Source organism: Tasmannia lanceolata, unplaced genomic scaffold, assembly GCF_043159265.1.
Source record: "Tasmannia lanceolata isolate RefF3 unplaced genomic scaffold, GAP_Taslan_0.1 ptg000004l, whole genome shotgun sequence".
NCBI lineage: Eukaryota > Viridiplantae > Streptophyta > Magnoliopsida > Canellales > Winteraceae > Tasmannia > Tasmannia lanceolata.
Window position 1 is genome coordinate 1,802,334 of NW_027518681.1, and position 6,504 is coordinate 1,808,837.

The following is a 6,504-nucleotide window of genomic DNA, read 5'->3' on the forward strand; positions in this document are numbered from 1 at the left end:
TTTGTTTTTTTTAGTTCTTCGAGGATCATGGTGTCATCATTCCCCCCTGTTATGGCAACGTGGCGGAGCACGCTATCAGGTTAATATTTTTATATTAAAAGTACATTGATAGATTCGCTCCTCCTGTAGGATAAATCGCACCCCTTTAACGTTAAAATAGCGCACCAACTCTCTATTGAAGGGGTGCGAATTATCTTACAGTAGGTGCGAATTTATCGTTGCCATAAAATATTTTTCTTCTTCAACGGGCGGTTTAGAACTTGGGAATTTTTTATTATCATGGAAAGTAAACTCCAGGGTTTTGTAGATTTGCAATTTTCTAGAGAAAAAAAATTTCTAAGGGAAAAATTTTTCTAAGAGAAAAATTTTTCTAAGAAAATAAAATTCCAGGATTTAGTTTATTTGCAAACCAATTTTTTTTTCTACAGATAAAATTTTACCATGAGTCCAAACAATCCCTAGCTCAATTGGATAAACAAAAAAGTAGAGAAGTAAAAGTAAATTTCCTACCTTTATTTGGTTGGTATTTACTATTCACATGTGAGTGATTGTAGGTTGTAAATTTTCCAAATATAAGCTTTTTTGTTCCCTTTCATAGCCATAATGTCTTTTCCAAAGGATTCCAAACAGGTCCTTAGATAATGGACACGAATCTAAAGCTATTTAAAAATGAATAATGAGCACTTGAGTAAAAAACCAAAGGAGATGATGGGGAAAAATAGAAGGAAAAATTGCCAATGGGGACATCAAAAGATGAGAATTGCCAACAGGGGACACACTTTTGAAAATTTGTTCAAGAGGGGTTGATAACCCTCTTTTGAGAGTTTGATAGCCCCATTTAGAGGGTTGATAACCCCCTTTTAGAGACTTGAGAAACCCCATTTCGTCCCTCTCTAACAATTTTTCAAAAGTATGTCCCCTGTTGGCAATTCTCGTATTTTGATGTCTCCCGTTGGCAATTTTTCCTAAATAGAATTAGTGTTAAAGAAGAAATAACTGTTAATATTACCTAAAAGCTGAATTAGTTGTTCACTTTGTATTGCTTCAAAGTACAAGCTTAAAAGCTTAAAGCATAAAGTATCATCTATATCAAATGAGCCTTGTATGAGCTAGTCCCCTTATCATATATAATCAAGTACTAAAGACTTGGGACAAGTTACAAAATATACAAAAATATGAAAATTAAAGAGCAATCACAAAGAGCAATCACCACTAACTTGTCCTTACGTCAATCCAACCTTCACCGATACATGAGCATTATTGCTATGATTTGGTTTGGTGTCACGTGTACAGGCTATAAGGTAGTAGAAGAGAAGCATTAGTGTAGAGTTAGATCGTCTTTAACTCATTAGTAGCGCAATAGCTCATATAGCTCTTCTTTTCCTATTAGGCCCCCTTTTAGCATGGTAAATGGAAAAAATTGTTGGGTATATAATATAACCCATGTATGTTCTAATATAAGCCCAATAAGATAATTGACCGGTGTAGTGGGTTTACATGGGCTAGAGTCCATTAATCAGTCATTAACCCTACTGTATCTCTATGTATAGGAGCTAGAGGCAACAAACTTGGTATTCCAAACTAGAGTTTCTCGATCAATAATTGAATGTATAACCCGAGCATACTTTCATATGCCTACACCATATATTCTCACTCTGTCATTGAAGATGACATGAGTTTCTTGATCTAATTCTTTTGTGCATGAATGTCAACTGACAATTTCTAGTTTCTTTTATGAAACCAGTTGCATTTGGAAAGCGTTTGGGTGGAGTGTTTTAATTAAGTCGTAATTAATTTTTTCTTGAATTAAGATATGCTGAATCCATTGAAAGGTAATTGATCTTACACTGCCAAAAAAAATAAAAAATAAAAACCACAATATATGAACAAGATGAGGATTATTTCATTGACAAAAAATCTAGGCACTATGTTAATTGGTGTCGACATAGTAAGAAGAAGTAGAAAGACTCGAGCTGAACTTACTCTTCAACCCAATGTGGTTAAACCTTGGGTCTATTATCCAAAAAATTGAAGAGTACAAGCTAGCAATCATATACTTTGAAGTAAACTTAGTTTGCAATGTGAGTGATTGGTGTGTGGACATCAGTGCCCATGGCCATGTATGTTGAGGCCAATGTCCATGGATGTTGCAAATTGACTACACTTATCACCGACATTCAAGTGGGGCAATTCAAAAAGTTGTTCCAAAGAAACTCTTTAATGGCTAAGGTTTTAGGGAAAGATAATGTTTATCTAAAACTTTATGAGGAATGCTAGAGTGAAGGGAGCCCTTGCAAAAATGAGATGAAAGGGCTCCCGAAATCCAAAGCAAACAGGAGTTGGTAGGACCCACCCTATCAAAACATGGTGTAAAATGATGGGACCACTCATGTCTGTAAAATTGTAGGCCCTATCATATGCATGAGTTTAGGTAGAGACTGTGGGCCCTATCATATTAAAAACTGATCTTTAAAATGGTGGACCCCACCCATGCTATGCTATCTTATCAAAACATGTGTTGTAAAATGATGGACTCAAAACCATGCATGAGGTGTACAAAATTCATCATAGGAAAAATTCAGGAAAATTTTTTCATGGAAACATTTTTGCAATAAAGATTTTCCATGGAGAGAAGAAGAACCACAGAGGAAAGAAATAGGTTTAGTATGTATTATAGATTTTGGTCATTTTACTAGTAAAAAAGAAAATTAGCATGGGTATTTTGGTCACAAAATGATGGCAATCTACTTGTAAATTGTCAAACTATACTAGAATTTAATAATGAGTGCTTTTACTAATAAGAGAAATGCTAAACTGAAGGTCGCCCTTGCAAAAATCAGCCACAAGGGGGCTCCATTGGATCCAATTTATCAAAGTGCATTTATTTTTCCTCTACTTTTACATTTTTCAGTGCTATTATAAATGCACTTTAGTGATGTGGATCTGCATCTGGATTTTGCAAGAATGCCCTTGAGTTTAGCATTCTTTAACAATAAACAAAAAATTTAGATGGGAAACTTTGGTTTTGGGGGTTTAGCAATTTCCTTGAATTCAATATAAAGTACGAGAGGAATTTTCTTTTTTTTTATAGGAGGAGGGTTCGCGTCATGTTGGTAGCCGGCCAGAAACTATGCCACTCTTCTATGAAATGAATTCTACAGACAACTAGTTTAGGACAAACACTTTGTTGAGTTGTTTAGTTGAGTATAGATGTATTCGATGTTCATAATTTTAAAACTAGCAGAGTCAACATCAAAACTCGACCCAGTTACCTTTTCTAAATTGATTTGTTTTACGTCTTCTATGAAAAAAAATTCACATAAACTCTAGTCATGTCTTACGTAGTTCATTACCAAAAACAAAAGTTGTTTATAATTTTCTTATGCCCCTTTTCTCCCTATCTCATGTCAGCTTTTTCCACGGTCGGCAAGACAAACACCGGCTTTTACGTCAGGGTAAAATTTTCAATTGCACATTTCCTTTTTCTTTACAAAATTGTTACCCACAACAAAAGTAGGGTCTTATCGTGGAGTCATTACTCTTGGCAATCAAAAGAGACAGGTATAAGGGATGTATCTAATAAATCATAAGGGTGCAAAATTGTAGCTTTCATTAGAGTAGTTTGTACCAGGGTTTTAAATTTCGGTTTTAGTTTTGGTTTGGTCGTCAGCGAAACGGAAATAGTTCGATTTCGAGATGAAATTTCAGTTGAAGTCTTATAAAATCACATAAACACTTCGATACGAAAACTCTGATTTTTATTTTTTTTGTTATCTAAAAATCTACATGTTTTGCATATTTCGGCTGAAAATTTGAAGATTTCTAACAAAATCTTGAAATTTCAAACAAAATTTGGCACTTTTCCAATCCAAGTGGATTTCTTTTGGGTAACAGCCCAAATCTAAGGGGCCGTTTGGATACGCGGATTTTAGAATCCAGGTTTTTAGTTTGAAAACAGTGTAAAAGATGGTTCATGATTTAGTTATTGTACAGCGTTTCTTGGATTTTAAGCGAAAAAATTAGGTTTTAAAAATCTCTCCTGCATCCTAAGATTTCTAAAACCTGGAAATATGGGAGGATCTGCTACTCTCTTGTTGATGGGAAGAAGGGCGAGAAGTAAAAAAGGAGTCAAAAATGGTGGCTGGTCCGCTTCTTCTCTTGTCTCTTAGCTACAATTTTGAAGAAATCCCGGATTCCAACATCCACGTATCCAAACAGCCCCTAAATGTTTCGACTGAAATTTAAAACCATGGTTTGTACCTTACATGTGACTCTAATAGGCTACACTACACATTGTAGCCACTAATGGCTAAAGAGGAGAAAAAAATTGTTCGTAGGGCATGCATATGGTGGGGACTCATGATTTAGAAAATTCTATTAGATGATATGATCATCGGATGGCCTATCAAGTGATCCTAGCCATCCATCGATAGCTTCCAAAAGACAATTGCAGATTAGCAAACCATAGAGGGTCCCACCAATGATTCACATTGGTTCATTCAAGCTTGGCATGTGATATCAACATGTATTTTTTTTCTCAAAAGTGCTAAAAAATGGTGAATGTTAGAATCTTTCCTAAGAGTGCTACTAGAATACGATCGGATCCGTTGATCCTACTTTTGAACACAAGTTGGGCCTACTCAACCATGATCCATGACCGTTGATCAACAAGATCAACGGTCATGGATCCATTTTGATTGTTAACACTAATCCCGATGTATCATTTTGTACGAGCCCGGGGTACACTTCTTTTCCTTATAATTCCTCTTCCTTTCTTTTTCACTTTATCTTTTTGCCGTAGAAGATACAGACTCCCTTTTCTTTATAAAAAACATTGTAGTTTGGAGTTTAGACAGCGATGCAAGGCAAAAGAAGCTTCTCCCAACGACTACTTTTTTTTGAACTAATAGTTTAATAAGCCCGTGTCTTTTCACGAAATGACAATCATACACCATATGAAGATAGTATTAGATAGGAGGGAGAGTTTGGCATTTTGAAAAAATATAAGGGTAAATTTGGAATGCAATCCTTTTGAGGCATACACATATATATATAAAGAGGAAAGTTGATTTATAGTTTTATACTGAGTTTGGGGCAATGACTTTGACTAAAAACCCCGCCAAGAAGAGAAAGAAAACGCGCCACCGTGTGTGTTACGTGTGGACTAGGGAGCAAGGAGTAGCCCATTTTGAGTCTCTAGAAGGGGGCGAATTCATCTAGAAGGGGGTGAATTCATCTAGAAGGGAAGTTGTTGTAAAATGAGGCCTCCATCTTGGGTCGGCGTTATTTTGAGTAGTCAAGAGGGTCACACCTTGGCCCTTCATTGGACAAAGATTTGCCTGTCATATCTTGTTATAGAGCATTTATAATTTTATGATCCGATGTAAGAGCTTACGAGATGAATGGTTAAGATCAACCCACGACGAATATTGCCTATTTAACTGAAGTGGGGCCTATTGAGTTATAATAATGTCATGCCTTATTGTAGCATTCCTTCCCAATGGTATATAATCTTACTTATAAGGTGACGAAATCGCATTCGTGGCCCTAAAAAAAGGAAGCTTAGACCTTGTTTGGATTGTAGGAATTTTTCGGAAAAGTTACGAAAATAATTTTATTTTTCAAAAATTTCATACTTTTCCATTGTCTGAAGATTACACATGAAAAAATGTAACTTGAACCGTCACAGTTCGAGTTTTATTTACCGTTATCCTTAAAATTTATCATTTTTTCCTCAGATTTTTTTTTTTTTAGAGGCATGAAAGAGGCTCAGGGCATGTTTGGCAACCATGAAAAACATAGGAAGAAGCTTATTGATATGTGATCATATTGATAAGAGTCCCACGTTGCATAAATGTGCGCGGCCAAGACCATTGTTTTGAGATAACCTAGTTAGGTGACCTATACATGATCTTCGTCCAATTTCACATACAAATCTAATCTTTAATGTCAACACCCACAAAAATCCACTGTTTAACTTCTTTTGATGGGTTCCCAAACGAAGCTTCTGATATAATTTTATTACAGTGGGATCAACTGCAATGGGTTAGACTTAATCAATGCCCACCTCATCAACAGACTCAATTATGTATATATGCATGACATGGTCCGGCTGGAGAAACCTTATTTGCTCATTTTTCTTCTCTATTAGTATAATTCTTTGCCATTAAAAAAAAAAAAGTATGACTAAAAAGCGCATGCGTAGGACTAGAAATGGCGTAAAAGGGGGTGGAAATATCATTTCCCTATTATGTGTACTAATATAATCAATTTAACCTGTGTTAATACAACTTCTCTATATATGTAGGGTTTACTTCTGATTCGTCTGACGTGAAATGGATAATTTTCTTAAAATAAACAAGTCTACCTGGGGATTTCCTTATCTGACTGCTAACATTAATTAATATGAATCTTTCTTAAGAATAAGGCTAAACTCTAATTTTGATTAAAAAAAGACTAAACTCTAATTTCTTCTGGGAAATGATATATTTGCCTCTTTTCCTT